This window comes from Mandrillus leucophaeus, unplaced genomic scaffold (genome assembly GCF_000951045.1).
Source record: "Mandrillus leucophaeus isolate KB7577 unplaced genomic scaffold, Mleu.le_1.0 Scaffold620, whole genome shotgun sequence".
NCBI classification, from domain to species: domain Eukaryota; kingdom Metazoa; phylum Chordata; class Mammalia; order Primates; family Cercopithecidae; genus Mandrillus; species Mandrillus leucophaeus.
In genome coordinates, this window is record NW_012106698.1 from 1,025,327 (window position 1) to 1,043,003 (window position 17,677).

Genomic DNA, 17,677 nt, shown 5'->3' on the forward strand with positions numbered 1-17,677 from the left:
ACATGTATATGTGTACATACATACATGCAAATATTAATACACTTTTTAACACTCCATAAAGGAAAGTAACCTGCCTTTGGTGCCATTTAGTTCCATTTAGGGATCAAAACAAATTGTATATTACCTGATTATTGATCAAAGGCTTTTGAAAAGTTAGCGGGGTCAATCAAATTTTCACTGTTTCTGAGCATTTTCAAAATTTCAGTACTATTGCAACATGACCAAAGCAAAAATGTATTGAAGGAGCTAATCTGCATAAGTGAAGCATATTTCAAATTTAACTGGTTTTAAAGCCACCTCCGTATTTATTATTATATATAAAAAGCAGATTATGTTTCAAAGATCACTGTTTTTGTTTCCGTGGCATTTTTAAAGATAATAATTACTAAAAAATAATTATAAGACCAAGAAGAACTTTTTTTAATATAAAATTTATTGTAAAATGTGTATAATTTTTAAAAATGTACTGTAACAATGCAACTTCTATTGGTAATTTAGGCTTCATACAAATGTGATTTGTTTATTGCATTCAAAATTTTTAGGAGCTACTTAAAGTGATGAGTGAGTAAATATATTGGGTTTCATGAAACAACATTTTATTAGATCTATTTTTGTTCTCCAATAATCTTTTTCACTATATGAAATTATTATTGTTTGTGATTTGCGCAGCCTGAAAAACGCTTATTATCCAGCAACCACTGTGTTGTGAGAACTCTCTGAGACTAGATCTATGAGATCTCACTGAAAAGTATAAACAAAAAAATTTACCTTCTTAATTTTGTTTTCTTTTTAGATGCAGGGTCTCCCTGTGTGGTCAAGGGTGGTCTTGAACCCCTGGGTTCAGGGGATCCTCCCACCTTAGCCTCCTGAGTAGGTGGGACTACAGAAGAGGTTCATAGCACTGCACCATCTTAATAATTTACTTTTTTGAAGGTGATAATTTTCTTTGTACCAGTAATCAAAACAACACCTGTCCTACAATACAGGTGTTATAAAACAGACTATAATTGAATTAACCAAGCAAACTCCTACTTAGAAAGTAATATGTCAAATTTATAGCACAATCTTAAGCTTGATGAAATGAAGAATTATATCGGTTTTTTTTAACAATTATAAAAAGACTGCTTGTATGATTTAAGAAAAAAAAAGTAGATATAAAACCATAAAAGGAAATTATGTTATAAAAAGGGAGTACACATCTTGGCCATAGCAGCTAAATTCCAGCAAGATGATATATTCCTTTTGGCAAATCATAGCACGATTTGGTTACATATGTTAGGTTTGGGGTCCCTTATGTTTTCAAGAACTAGAAAAGGATTTGAAATTGAAACACATTTAATTGGAAAATCCAGGGTAACTGCTACTTTAAAGAGTAATAAAAAAGCCCCCAAAATAAAAAGAGAGACAGGACTATAAATAACATGATCAAATCTTAGCCCATTGTAGAAGATCATCAATTTATGAATCAAATACAAATGAGAATAAAGTGAAACAAAATCAAATTCAAGATGGATCATGCAATGAGATAGGCTTGCTCAAATAATAGCCCTCCTGTAATTGAGAAAGCTATTATAATTCACAGCTATTTCAGCTTGTGAGGGAGGCCGGGGATGATGAAGGAAGGAAGATCAACTGAAGTGGTCGCATCGAAGCTAATAACCAGTGGGCAACAAACGGTGCAGCAAAGATGGTCCCACATCCCTCGTCCCTCTGATGTTATATGTGGATTCTGGGAGGATTTCTCAGTGAGAACCAAAAATACAAAACTTTTGAATTACAATAGGAAGAGGAAAATGTTTCCTATCTCTCTCTCTCTCTCCCTTTTCTCTTTCTCTCTTTCTCTCTTTCTTTCTCTCTTTCTCTCTTTCTTTTGTCTCACTATGTTACCCAGGCTGGTTTGCCTGGTCTTGAACTCCTGGCCTCAAGCAATCCTTCCACCTTGGCCTCCCAAAGTGCTGAGATTACAGGCGTGAGCTACCAAGTCTGGCCTCTACATTCATATTAGCATCACAATTCCACACAGGTCCTCTGTGTTATTGAAACAGAGTAAAGAAATTTCTACTATCAATGACAACTCACCTGTTTCAAGGAGAAAACACTTATCACCACGGTTGACTTTTCATAGTAATATGCTGTGCAAAGGCATAACATTTGAAAATACAGTTGACCAGGAAAGTATCAACTGCAAATCCAGCTCTTCTTTGATGGTACACTTCAGCCAAATCTACTTAGTTTGTGTATATAGTGTACATATAGCTTATACACACACAAACACATATTACATACATATTTAAAGCTACATGTACATATAGGAGTATGTGACTTCATATATATACACATACATTACATGCATATATATGCTACATATATAACTATATATCCATATCTATATCCCAAATGATCTTAATGTAACCTCAGCTAGAAATAAATTGTGAACTCTTACCTTTTCCCATTGTTCACATTTGGTAAATAAGTTCAAGCCCCAGGGAATGTTTCTTAGACAACGCCTTCTCTTGGGAAGTCAGCAACCTAACTATAACTTATTTTTACCAGGTAATTGCCTGGTAACATTTTTTCCTTCCAGGCTGTTCTTTTTTAAGATCAAAGACAGTCTCTTTCATTTTATAATATGTTCCACATGAATAGCAAAGGACTAAGTACGTATGATGGAAACACACATTTTAATTGAGAGAAAGAAGGAAATTGGAGAGGCAGAAAGCAAGAAATGGAAGCAAGTTACAGAGCTTCAGGTCGTCTGTCTCTAGTCAAGGCCCATCAGACATAAATCCCTACTAGGCCCTACACTAGAATAAACCTAAACTTGAGGAAAAGCAATCAAACAACGCCATATGACGTCCCCAATAACTGCAGACTTTTGTTCAGACTTTTGTCCCAGACTCTTGTGACACAGGTGAGGAGAGAGAAAATATAATATCAGGATCAATAATTTTCCTCATTGATTATAAAAAAGAACTTAAGCTAATTAAGGGGAAAAATAATCTCTTCTTTGTAAGAATACATTCCTAACCCTATCATCAACATCTTCCACTTCCACACACCATACTTCCAAATCCCCATCTGTCTTTCTTTATTTTTCTCTCCTCACTGTGACTTGAGGTTTGACCAATTAACATTGTAAATGCGTAATATAAACTCCAAAACAGCCTTACCAAGTTTTCTATTAAAACCACAATTACTTTTGCATCAACCTAATAGTTCCATAAAAGGTACAATGTCCTCTATGAATGTCTCACAGATAATCATTGCCTTCCTATTACAAACAAGAACTAGAAAATAGATCTGCAAGTACCAAACCTAGGCAGCACTATGCATCAGAGCATGCACGTAAGAGGCAAATTTGATGAAGCAGGAGTGAAACAGTGATCAGAATCAGGAGCATCAGACTTCACAACAGCAGAATCACGGCCTGGGCTGCAGCTCTTTCGGGAGGGATTTCAGTCAACCTGGGAATGTGGTCTTGTACTTCATGCAAGCAGCCACACTAGGAAAGGGCTGAGGTAAAAAACTCATAGGTTCTTGTTTGATGTTATTACTCTTCCAGGGATGACGCATAGGGTTGAAAGCCTAATACAGTACAGAACAGTGAACTTTTGTTTCTTGCCTATTATATATAGGTCGATGCAAATTAGTTTTCTTTGCATTTAAACTATTTGGTCTATTGCAACCAGTGTAGTTATGAGGAGGGGTGTTCACCTGCTTGATTCATTCAATTACTCAGCAAATATTTACTGATTATATGTGCAAGAAATTTTGCTGCTGATTCTAAGGGATACATTAATAAAGCGATATATAAATTGTTTTGTATTCAAACTCTCAGAAGGTAATACATAAACATAAAAATTATAATGTATTTTTGAATAATACATGCAGGAATATATACTAATTATAATACTAGTTAGATCTATGTAATATAATGAGTACAGATTAAAACTCTGAGGATTCTATAGTTTTCAGTTTAGAAATATAAATTCAGATTTATGTTTCACGTGGAATTTGAGTTAGGGAGAAGTGTTTGCATAACAGTTTTATTTTTTAAAAAGATATTTCAGACATATAGAACATTGGATCAAAAATCACACAGAAAAATTTCACCTTTGAGCTGGGATATTTTACAGTTGAGTATGACCAGTGTCTGTTCCATGTAATAGCAAATAATGAGAAAAAAATTCAATAGGTTGTTGATTCCAGAGCATGGAAATACGACTGACATATTTGAGCATCATTCTATAGGCAATGGGTAGTCATTAAGTATTTTTGGCTCTTCTCAAATAGAGAAGTGATATAATAAGTACTGGTCTTCAGGAAATTGATCTGGCAGTCAATTGATCTGGTAGCTCCAGCAGTACACTCAGAGTGTACTCAAGGCAGGGAAAGATGAGAGCTAAGGAAAATTATGGGGAGACTGCTGTAGCTTCCCAGAGTTCTTGACAGTTAACAGGACAGTGGCAGAAGGGAGGATGAGTAGTTAGTAGATGAGTAACAGACACTGTGAATGTAGAACAAATATCTCACCAGTGAACAGAAATGGGACTAAAATAAAATTTTGAAAGACGATAACTAACAGATGACAAAGCTGCACTCCAAGAGGCATTTGTAGAAGCAACAGATTCAGTCAAAAGAAGTGTAATATTCCTGGAAGATAAATGAGATCCATTATGTCACCGAGAAACTTGATATAAGGATTATACTACATTTTCCAAAAATTCATTGTTGCTTTTTAACAAGGAAATAAGAGCCCTATTTGTAATGTTTCTTATCTTTGGTTTTCTGACATTAGAAAATAGACATAATTCTTCATACATTTTTAAATATGAGATGGCATGGGTATGGAAAAGGAAAGTTTGATTTCCCTTTTAAAGAGAAATTCTAATCTTCAAAATATTATCAAAATGACTCTTAGACAAAGATACTATCCAGTTTTGTTGTTTCATTGGTTTTCATGTTTGGGTCTGTTAATTCAGTGACTTAATAGTAGGTTAAACTTCAGTCTGTGTAAAAGTGAGGGTTGCTTTTGGAAAGCATCCGGAGTTACCGTGCTCCTTTTTCTGCAATTTCTTTACTTCCAGATATTGATGTCCAACTGCCCACCAACACTGTGGGCTCTCAAGCTGTCCTTTGGTTACCCAGCCCCCTTCTTTCCGGGGTTCTTTTTGTCCTGTATTCCCCTTGAAGACTTACTGCTCTGGACTTTTACTAAGTACAGGTCTCCATCAACAAGTGTCTAGTGCTCTTTCAGACTTCCAGGGCCTGGCTTCCTGTGCAATGACAGTTAATTACAAGGAAAGCCCATCAAGTTTAACCACTCACTGATTGTTTTTAAAAAGACTAAAAGAATATATCTCAAAATATTAAGGGTGGTTATTGCTGGGGTAGTGGGGAATAGAACCTGTGTGTGTGTGTGTGTGTGTGTGTGTGTGTGTGTGTGTGTATTTGTGCATGCCTCCTGTGCATACACACAAGTGTATGCCATGGGAGCTATGGGGAAGTTCAAAAGCACAAACTTAAAAATCAAGTAAGTTAGTTTAAGAAAATACTAGAGCAGCTTTGAAAACATACGAAAGGAAAGCAGGCAGTATGGTCGTGTCATGGCTATGGCATAGGGACTAAATTCACCAGCTTTAGAGTCAACAGCCTGGGAACCCTGTTCTACCCTTTATTGACTGTAATGTAAGACAAATTACTTATATTGAATATTTGTAATATAGATAACAGTATCAATTCAAACTTTTCTTTGGAAAAAGGATCAGGTAATAGATATTTTGCTCTTAAAGACACTTGCTATCATACCAAAAACTCATCGATCATTGCCTCTTATTGTTATCATGGTGGATTGCTTTTATTTTGTTTTCCTTCCTCTCTTTCCTCCTTGTCTTTCTTGCCTTCTTCATCTTGTAGTAAAGGATTGGTTTTGCATCTTATGCCCTCATGAATTCTCCTTTATGCCTAGATCATATGGTTGTGACATAGTTGAGACTGTCTCAGTCTTATAGCAAAATTTTTCATCATAGAACTAATAGATCAAAGCTAATTGGCCCCTAAGGGATTTCTTTTTCACAGCTAAATTATCTGGCAAAATATTGTGGTATCTATTTTTTTAATAAAACAAATCTTTATAGATGCTCATTTGAGATAACCAAAATACAATGACACATTTTATGGAATTTTATATTTTAAAATTAGTTTAAACTTGTGTAAACTGATTCCCTCCTATGTGTATATTCAATATGTAGACATTATATTACTGTTGATAGCATTTTCCCTTCTGCAGTTAACTTAAATACTTTATGTTTGCGTTACCCATTTGACTGCATGTTAGATGCTGTGGAAACTACAAGAAAAGTCTGATCTTTCTTCTTTTAATCTGTTCTACCACCTGCCTGTCTATTTGCAGCCACCCTGCTTTGTGTCAAACACCTAATCAATTTTTAAAAAGACAAAAAATAAAACTCTTTTTTCTGTCTTTCATTATTTTCCCCATACACGTGCAAATCACTTACTTGTGTATGAACATTATTCTTTTGTTATTGCTTTGTAATTATGAGAATATACTGCATGTACACCTCACTACCTTTCATTTTTCTCAATATGTTATGGAATTCCCACAACGATCATACTTCTAATGCATTATTTTTAATGACTGATTAATCTTCCATTGTCTAACTGGGCCACATTTATTCAACAGATTTAATAATGCACCCTTATATAACTTTAAATTTTTTTGCATCCACAAATAATGCCACAATTCTTACAGATGCTATTCGTATATCCTGAATTTCTATTTCTATGAGAAGCATTACTCTGACAAGGAATCTGGATGAAATGATATGTTTTATGTAAATACATATTTCTGGCTTGCTTCCCTCCCCCCCAAAACAAGTTAAAATAATTCACATTTCTACCTTATATCAATGCCATGCACCCCAAATTTGAAAGAGCAAGGAATATTACCCTATTTGATCTTGTCCATCTACCTGTGGAGAAATTGCATTTTATTCTTACTTGCATTTGTATTTTGCAAGATACATGGAAGGTTGAGCATAATTTTCTTTTTTTAATTTCCTCTTTGGACTTGCATGTGTGAAAGCTGAGTAAGCATACCTTTTACTCATTTTGCTATTTGATAGATGTTCTTTTACGTTATAATAGTCCTCTGTATTTAATGACATTAATACTTTATCTTAAATTGATTTACAAATATTCCAATCTTCCATTTGTTTTTTGAGTTTGTGTTACATTTTTGCATTCATTGATTTATTCATGTATTTATTCCTTTATTCAATCATGTTGAGCAGTCAAAGGTATCTACAGATTCCTTTATAGCTTGAGTCTTACTGACTTACTTAAAACGGCCTTGACACCTAACAAGAATGTTCCAACAGTGAAGAGGCAGCCAGAGCGCCTGGGAAGGAACTGACCAAGGTGGATTAGCAGATGAGAGAATTCCCACAATTAATTTTTGTGTTTCTCATCTGTAAAGTACCGCATGAATTTGGGACATATTTTAGTAGAAAGTGTGTCTCCATCTTCTTGATTTGTATTGTTTGCCTTCCTTCCTTCCTCCTTTTCTTCCTTCCTTCCTTCCTTCCTTCCTTCCTTCCTTCCCTCCCTCCCTCCCTCCCTCCTTCCTTCCTTCCTTTCTTCCTCTCTCCTTCCTTCCTCTCTCCTTTCCTCCTTCCTTCCTTCTTTCTTTTTTCTTTCATCTTTCACTCTTCAGTGTATTTTGATGAATAGAAGCTCTTAAATTAAATTCAATCTAATTTGACTACTTTTCTTACAACCTGACTTTTAATACTTTCATTCCATGTGATCCTAAAATTTTCTGTATCTTAACCCAAGGATTTTATAGTTTTTTCTTTCCTGCGTAAATCTGAAATCAACTTGAAATACAGATTTGAGCATAATATGTAAGGCACAGGAACATTTTCATGTTTTTTCCTCTTTGTGGATAAGTAATTGCCAGGTGTCGCTTACTGAAAAATATTTAATTTCACCTAACTACCGTTTTTGCCTGGGTATATTTCTTGGCTTTCTGTAATCTAAATTGGCTCTGGCCTTGTCTTCTCGCCACTGAAATTTACAAAGTAATAAAAGTTAAAGTTCATGTTTTTTAATTCAGCAAATGTCTTCAATGCAAAACCAGCTTTGATGTCTGGGGTTTCAGTTTTTATCTTATTTTTAGCTGCTATTTTTCATCTTTTTAAAATAATGTTTAATTTTATTTAGTATTTAATTGACAGATAAAATTGTATATATTTTTCAGGTACAACAGGATTTTTTGAAGCGTGGGATAGTTAAATCTATCTAATTACTTCACATAATTATCATTTTTTGTGGAAAGAACACTTAATATGCACTCTCAGCAGTTTTCAAGCCTTATTCCACTTCTTACTAATGCACTTATGAAGACATTTTATATATTTTCATATATTTCATCCAGCATGATTGTCCATAGTGAGGCCAATGCTGATACCTGGTACTTGCACCCAAGGAAACAAATGCTATTTTATTTCACATGTATAAATAATTAATGAGAATAGAATTTACTCTTCTGGAAGAAGACAACTAGAAATTCATATTTATTTTCTTTAAGATGGCTTTGCAGTGTCAAAAAATAAAATATTGTGTTAGCTATATAATTAAATGCCTCCTCTCTCCCCTACACACTACGCACACACACAAACATGCAAACACCCACCTAAACATATGGCATCTATTTCTTGTCTTACTGTCTAATTCACTGTCTGTTCTTGGCATGTAAGACCATATTGTTTATTTTTTAATGTCAAGTAAGACAAATCCAAACTCATTAATCTTCTTCAAAATTTTCTGGATATTTTTGGATATATCTTCTTTCATATTCACTGTAAACTAATGTTCAATTGCCAAAACAACAAAAATAAGAACAAATGCAATGAGAACAAAACCCTTAGGATACTTCTTCTAAGTGTACTAAATTAATACATTGATTTTGTAACAGTTGATGTTTTGATATTATGACATCCCAATCAATAATATAATATTTCTGAAGATCATGTTTTATATGCTCCAATGAGGTACTATAATATTATTCAATTCGAGTTTATTAATTTTATGTTAAACCTATTCTTAAATATTTTATTGTTTTTTTCTTTTATTTTGAGCTAGCTATTTCCAGCTAGTTAATACTAGTACAACTCTTTAATACCACTACAGCTAATGATTTTGGGGGTATTATGCTCTGTCACTTTATCACAACTACTTATTAATTCTGTTAATCTTTACTAGAGTCTTCTGGCTTTTCTAGGTACTCATTAATACAATTTATCCTTAGAGTATTAGTCTTTTTTCTAATATTTATTGAAATAAATTTTGATCTCAATTTATTTTGCATACTTCATACAACAATGGTGTATGAAATTACTTTGAAAATGGTAATGGTATTACTTTCTTAATTATCATTTCCCAGTTTTGAAAGATGCTTGCTGTTATTTTTTGTGAAATGATTTTCACCATACTCAAAAAGTATCTTTATATTTATAGCTCACTTGAGATTTAGTTAACAATTACCGGCATATATTGTTATAAATATGTGGTTTATATATTTTAATTTACTTGATACAATTAAATATATAATATATTTTATGATATTAAAGCACACTAATCAACCAAAATTACAATATTGTATTCTGTTATTTTCCTGCTTGAATTGAGTTTTCTTATATTCGATTTGGACTTTGAGATATACATACTCTAGGAAGATAGGACTATATCTTTCCTTTATTTTTTATTCTTTACAGGCTTTCCTATTAAAACTATACTTCTAAAAATAAATTAGGGGTTTTTTTTCTCTTTTCCCAGTATGTAGAATTTTTAAATTATCATTTAGTTGTTGTTAAGGGTAGATACAGCTCAACAGTAAACTCGTGTTAAATGCTAGGCCTTTAGTCAATTTTTCAATTATTTCTATATATTATTTTCTATTCAGTACTTCTTCGTGGATTCCTTATAATAATTTATAGCCTTTCAGTTAACAGTTTTCTAATTAATTTTCCTTGAGTAATATCTAATATTTTTGTATTATTCTATATATTCTGTATCTATGGTTTTGCTTCATTTTTCATTTCAAATGTTGCATATACTTTCCTATATATGTATACATATTTGTTATTGATAATCTACTATATTTAAATATTTTAATTGCATTTTTTTTCTTTCCTAGACTGTTTAATGTTACCAGACATTCTAGTAAATTTTGGCTCAATTTCTTATGCAAATTTAAATTGATATTTCTGGAAGTTTAGCATATATAAACAAATATTGAGTTTGATGTTTTTAAAAATGCATTTATTTTACTTGCTTTTACAACAATTTTAACTGCTTATATTGAGAAAAAAATAAAGAAATATTGTACAAATGGATGATGTAGAAATTGTTCAAATAGGGATTTACAAAACTGAGGTCCACATGATCCACTCAGTTAGAAAGAAAAAACAAATGTATATTTATTACACAGGAAAACAAACTACTACTAATAGATTGTTCAATCAAATAGCAGGTGAGAATCTGTACTGTTGGCCTCAATATTTGCATTTCTGCTTTGTCTAAATAGTTGCTTCTATAATTTCTGGCAATATATTTGTTCTCATAGACTTTTATTTTGTGCTTGGAAGTTGAGCAAACATTGACATATCTTATTTACTAAAGATTATAAACATATGTTGTGGGTTGAATTGTGTCCCCTCAAAAGATACGTTCAAGTCCTAAACCCCAGGATCTGTGAACCTTATTTAGAAATAAGGTCTTTGCAGATGGACTCAAGTTAAGATGAGGTCATGCTGAGTTAAGGTGAGCCCTAATCCAGTTTGACTGGTGTCCTTATAAGAAGAGTAAAACAGTACCTGAATACAGAGACACACAGGCAGAGTCAGTGCGATGACAGAGGCAGAGACTGAAGTGGTACAGGTGTAAGCCAAGAACCACCAAGTGCTGCCAGCAGCCACAGAAGCCAGGAGAGAGGCAGGGAAGAGACTCTCCCTCAGAGCTTTCCGAAGACACCGAGATTGCTGATGCCTGTATTTTGATCCTCTAGCATCCTGACCTGTGAGAGAATAAATTTCTGTTGTTTCAAGTCATCTAGTTCGTGGTAATTTATGAAGGCAGTCCTGGGAAACAAATTCACCACTATATAAATTCTAGAGTTATAGAACTAAAGGAAAACACATACTTCAAATTTCATGAGGAGAAGAACGGTATCTGTCTTGTTTATTGCACATTGTTAGCACCTTGCACACAATATGTGATTAATAAATGTATTTAGGAAAGTGAATATGAATATAGAGTATTGCTGCATGTTACTTTTATGGAAAAACAGCTGAGTTGGACAGAAAGGAAAAACTTCTTCAAACAGTTAAATATAGATAAATAAAGATTAAATAATAAAATATATACGATAATACTAATAATGATGTTATAAAATAATATATTGGGTCAGAGGGAGCATCTTGGAAGAAATTAATCTTGAACTTTTATGGAAAACATTTCATTTACTTATGTTTTTAACAAATTATTTATTATGTGTCCCCTGAATGTAATATAATGATGAATATGGCTAAAGAGGAGATAGAGTGAAATCAGCAGGGAAAAAAAAATAAAAGGGAAACAAATAGTGCAGATAATGGGAGCAATACAAAGCCCATTATGGCTACAACAGAAGAACTCAGAAGGAAATCTTTGTGAAACAGGTTAATATTGGCCCTGAACACCGTGTAAGAATAAAAAGACAGTCATTTGTGTTCTCTCTTCACATATTTTAGAGTAGAGAATATGAGGTGAACTATATATATATATATATAATTTTTTTTTTCTTTTCTTAAAAAAAGCAAAAGTGTCTCAAGGCTTTTTGCTGGAAATGTAAATGAAACAGAAAGCATAAACACAACTGAGAGAGTTAGTGTCGTTGACGATACCAATGATACTGAGAAGATTAGCAATTTGCAGTGGTGATGGGTAGGAAGGGGTGGGTGCTAAATTTAGTTTTACATGTCCATATGCAAGCACTAACAAGTTAGAAATCTGGTAGACCCTACATTGATTTTTTTATTGTTGCTGCAAATACTTAACTGCAAACTTAGAAACTTGAAATAGCAAAAATGAGGCCGGGCACAGTGGCTCACGCCTGTAATCCCAGCACTTTGGGAGGCCGAGGCGGGCAGAATACGAGGTCAGGAGATCGAGACCATCCTGGCTAACACGGTGAAACGCCGTCTCTACTAAAAATACAAAAAATTAGCCAGGCGTGGGGGCGGCGCCTGTAGTCCCAGCTACTCGGGAGACTGAGGCAGGAGAATGGCGGGAACCCAGGAGGCGGAGCTTGCAGTGAGCTGAGATCCGGCCACTGCACTCCAGCCTGGGCAACAGAGTGAGACTCTGTCTCTAAATAGACAAACAAACAAACAAATAAATAAATAAATAACAAAAATGTATTAGCTTATAGGTCTGGAGATCAGAAATCTTAAATGAGTCTTATAGGACTAAAATCGAGAAAACATATGGCTGATTCCTTCTGGAGGTTCTAGGGAAGGAATCTGTTCCAAGTCTCTTATAGCCTCCAGAGGCTGCCTGCTTGACTTGGTTCATAGCTCCTTTCTTGTCTCACTTCAAACTTCTGCTTCTTTTTTATGTCACATGACCTACTATGAACTTTGCTACTGTCTTATAAGAAAAATTGTAATTACATCAGAGAAATCTGATGAGCTAGGTTAATCTCACGACTGCGTGATTTCTAGCTTAATCACATTTCTAAAGTCCCTTTTACTGTGTAAGGGATCATTTATGAGTCCTGGACATATCTGTTGGTCCTTTATTCAGCACACCATTGAGCCCAACAGACAGCTCTAAGGATGAGACTGGAAAAGGGAGAGAATTCCTAACTAAAGCTATTCGTTGGTACAGATTTTTAAAAAGCATGTAGCTCCACAAAGAGCTACAAAATGTTTCGGCCTATAGAAGAAAATACAGAAAATGGCTACATCCTATCTGCCAATATTTAAATCCTACTTAGAGTTCTTACTAGTTGTGTTACTTTTAGAAAGTCACCAATATACATAGATTCCAAGGCCAAAATTGTTAACTCTTACTTCCGGCAGCCTCTCTGATTTTATAAGTATTTCTTGAACTAACTGTAAGATAATAGTTCAGCACACGGCTATATGGCTCTGATCTGAATGTATATAGCAATACAAGCTTAAGAATATTAGATGGAAATAAACATAAAAGAAGAAGCATTTTCTGAAGAAGCACAAAGGGAGAACTGGTTTCATGCGACTCTGTCCCTCTTCCTTGTCATGCACTATTACGTCGAATGACATTCATCAAGCTGGGATGCAGCAGGCACTGTTTGACAGCTCCATCTTAGTGTCCTCTGATAGCTACTCAAAAACCTAGTCCTGAAAATGCACTTCCTGATTATTCTTAGACTTCATCTGCATGCATCCATGTAAACTGCCACTATTCTGGTTTTAAAGGCCATTATTTCCTACCTAGGCTATGGGAAGCACTCTCACATCAATTCTAGCTTAGGCAGGCTGAGCTTTTGAAAATTTTGAACGTCTTCAAAGTTTTGAAAGTCTTACCAAATGCCTCCTTACATAGTCACTTGCATTACTCTTCAGTGTAAAGGCCAAAATATTGGATATCTCCTAAAGGATCTGATTCCAGATTGTACTATGGGCATCGTCATATACATTATCCTCATTCCCCCTGCTCCAAAACACAGGGCATTTCAGGTCCTTGACCTTCTGGATTCCATGTTCTCTTCCTGGATTGACCTTCCTTCCTCCTTCTCTGGTTAATTCCTCTTCTTTCCTTATAACTTAACTCAATGATTACTCCTCGAGAATCTGGTCCTTCACCTTCCCAAAGTAGGCAATATAACCTTAAAGTATCATGCATTCTCACTTGTAGCATTACTGATGGTTCAGTGATCTATTGTGTAATTAATGGTTTCATGAATTACACAAATATTAGGCTGAAACTTCCCTGCCTCTAGAAACTGTCAACATTTTATCTTAGAATTTTGTTTCCAGTGTCTTAGGCATATTTGATAAGTGAATTTTTTTGAAAGACTAAATGGCTCAAAGAATAAGTAAAACACTCTAAGTGGAGTGAGATAAGTAAAACATTTCTAGTCAGAGTAAGAACTGCCATTTCAAGCTAGTGCAAGGGTCAGATAAACCTAATTAAAAATAAAGAGAGGAGAAATCTTGTTCATAGACACATACCACAGAATGGGGAAGTGAATCTGAAGCATATGGCAGAGGAATAAAGGTCAGCGAGTATAGATTTTATTCACGTTTGTCAGTGTATGAATTTCAGCATCCCAGCTTGGAAAATCACCTCAACAGTTTCTGTTCTGGAGATTTATCTGTTTAGCTGATAATTTTTATCACAGTATCCTGGAAAACTAAGGGCTCAAACTGTAAAAAAAAAACTTGAAGTCTTTGCACAATCTTTCATTTAAGATAAGGCAATTGAGAACCAAAACGACATATTTGATGAAGGAAAGTGGTCATGTAGTGGTAAGGGTAGATATACCTTAAATGCGATGTTAACACCTCTTTAAAGACTTTGAGAATCTTTAAGACTCGATCAAATAACAAAATTAATGGCTTATAAACCTATTATTCAGATAAATGAAATGTCTACTAGCACATTTAAAGCATTTATTACCTGATATCTGCTGAGCTTATTCACCAAAGAAACAGTTGAATGCATTTCTAATCAACTAAAAATTCAATTGCTAAATGATCATTTGGTCCATTAAAAAAAAAGTAGCAAGCTTTCCAAATGTACCGATATTGGTAAACTTAGAATCCAGCCAGGGAAACACTAGGAAGACTTGCTGCTAACTTTCCTTTGCTTATATTTTTAATAGTTATATTTAAATGTATAAAATAAAATATATTTAAATGTTTTAAAGAGTTCTATCTTTTTAAAAATAGCAGTTTATCTAAATCTTAGCAGGGTAGATTGATGAAAAACTTAAAGACATACTATTTTTTATTATCATTTTTTGCTAAATATATTTTCAGAGGCATAATTTGGAGGTAGTATTAATTAGTATATCAATTGTCAATGTCCAAGAAATAAATACAGAGAGAGAGAAAGAGAGAAACATCTACCAATATTTTAAGTTTTAATTGGCAAAAATTGTGAAGTATTAAAAGTATCAAAATGTGAAATAAAACATAATGATGCTTCCTGTATTAAACTATATAGCCCTAGGATAAAATTTTAATTTTACAATTTGAACTTTAATCCCAATTTTAGTCTGTGATTTAGGATAATAATTATAACAATCACTATCCCCTTTAAAATTTTTTATACAAAAAGCCTAGTGTTATAGTGAACAAATTGTAGTATTTTTTACTTTTATTCTTCAAGATAATGAAGGTAGAAATGAAGTGTAAAAAAACTGAAATAATTTACAAAGGACATAAATATGTTAAATTAGTAAAAGTGAAGAAAATCATTTTATATACTTTATATTTGTAATAAAGAACCAAAAGTTAGTTAGCTAGCTTTCAAAGTTTGTATTTTTTATAAACTTATATTATAAATAAAATATACAAAGATAGTTGCAACATAAGTTTTAAAACCAGTATATTTTGACATGAAAAATGTACATATCAAAGTTAAGAACACATACTCCTTATCAAGTCAAAAATATTTCTGTTAAACTGAAGAGTTTCATTCCTAAAGAAGCTGCAATTCAATAGTGATTAAAAATAAAAAAATTATTTCCATGATATATTCATTCAATATAATGTTCACTTTCAAAAAACATGGATACTCCATTAAAACTGTCAAATGAAGCAGGCCTGGGAAGGTTGAGGTCTTCAGTTGTATATGTTTTATGTGATCATAATTACTTAATAGATTGATGTGGGATATAATGAATGTAGGTGCTAAACATGGCCATGCTTTTAGGATTTTAGAATCATAAACTTGGTTTCTTTATCTGGCAGGTATATTTCCCTGATTTTCACATTCTTTATTGAAATAATTTAGGACAAAAACAGAAATCTTGCTCAACCATATTTTTTCTTCTAAACTACACATTAAGACTTAGTTGGTTTTTTAAAAAACATAATAATAAACTTTTCTGAGCAAATTGTTGCAGAGGAAAACCTTATTACTCTGCATCTCTCTGCTTATGACTTCAAATATCAGGTGCATAATAAACTTGAAGGTCAGTTCCGAAAAAATATTTGCAAATATGGTTTAGATGTTACCGTTCCTACTTTATATTTGCATAATAAAAAGAGTTTTGAAGATTGAAAAGCTTTTTATTCATTCACCACATTAAATGTCCATTGCCTGATAATTTTTTTATAAAATACTATTCTGATTTCTCCCTCATTCGAAGGGTTGCCTTTTTTAACAGGGTGAGTGGCAAGCTCTATGGTTACATTCAAGAGCTTTCACTGTTTGTCCCCACCCACATGATCTGCGTGTAGCCTCTTGCTGACATTTGCTCATGATAATCTTTCAGTTCCCTAAATTGCTATTCTTGGATTCAACTCTTGGCTGAATCTGTACCCTCTGCTAGAAGTTTTTTGACTCTTGATTTTGATTTTCATGTGCCACGTTAATTTAAACTGTAAAATATAACTCAAATTTCTAGAGAGCCTTCACTGAATCATTGCCCCATCAATGCTCCAGTCTGGCTTTTGTGTCCCTGATCAATGTTCCCATCATATCCTGGGGGTGTCTCCTGCAATTAGATACAGTTTCATGGTCACCCCAGTGCCTAGTACAATTTCAAAAACATTATGTTCTCAATAAACCTTTGAAATTAAGTAAATAAGTAATGCATACTACTTTATGCAAACCATGATACCAGTAGCTATAAAACTATAAGTCAAATTATTTTACATATAAAAATAATTTCACATATTTATAGGTATGTGTCTAGATAAATGTATGTGATAATTCAATCAAGTGCTTATTAAATAACTGAAAGAAATGTTACTAACAATTAACACAGAGTAGACAATCATAATTAGCATAAGAAACTGAAATGGAATGAGTATTCCCAGATTCACTCAATACACACAAAAATGAATCTTTAGTAAAGAGATTTAGACGTCTTCACAAACTAGTGCAGAAAACAGTTATTATGGTTGGGATCTTAACATACTGCCTCAGTGCACTGAATTCATTTTCAATTAAATGTGGGTGCCCTTGGCCTCTCTCCACAGAGGGATAAGCACATTCTGAAGTTTAATTGCATATACATGTATAATATATATGTGCAATTGCATATACATGTGTGTGTGTGTATAGGGCATGTGTGTGTGTGTGTGTGTGTGTGTGTGTGTATAGGTTTAAAACACATTAGATATCAATTTTCAATCTAACTGTAAAATCCTTGAAGACCAATGTGGACAAGTGTTGTGGGGTTTGAAATGTCACCCAACTCTAGATTGGAAGATGAAAATCCATATTGGTCATGACTGTTAAGAGATAAGTAGCTATCACTACATGTTGAAATGTCCTATAGTGTAAGATCATGTGCTTATGACTGCCATAGTATTTATTTATGATATTTTTGTAAGTTTCACTTCATTGACCTCCTCCATTACTTTGCTCTCCATTATGAGCAGTAATTACCCAC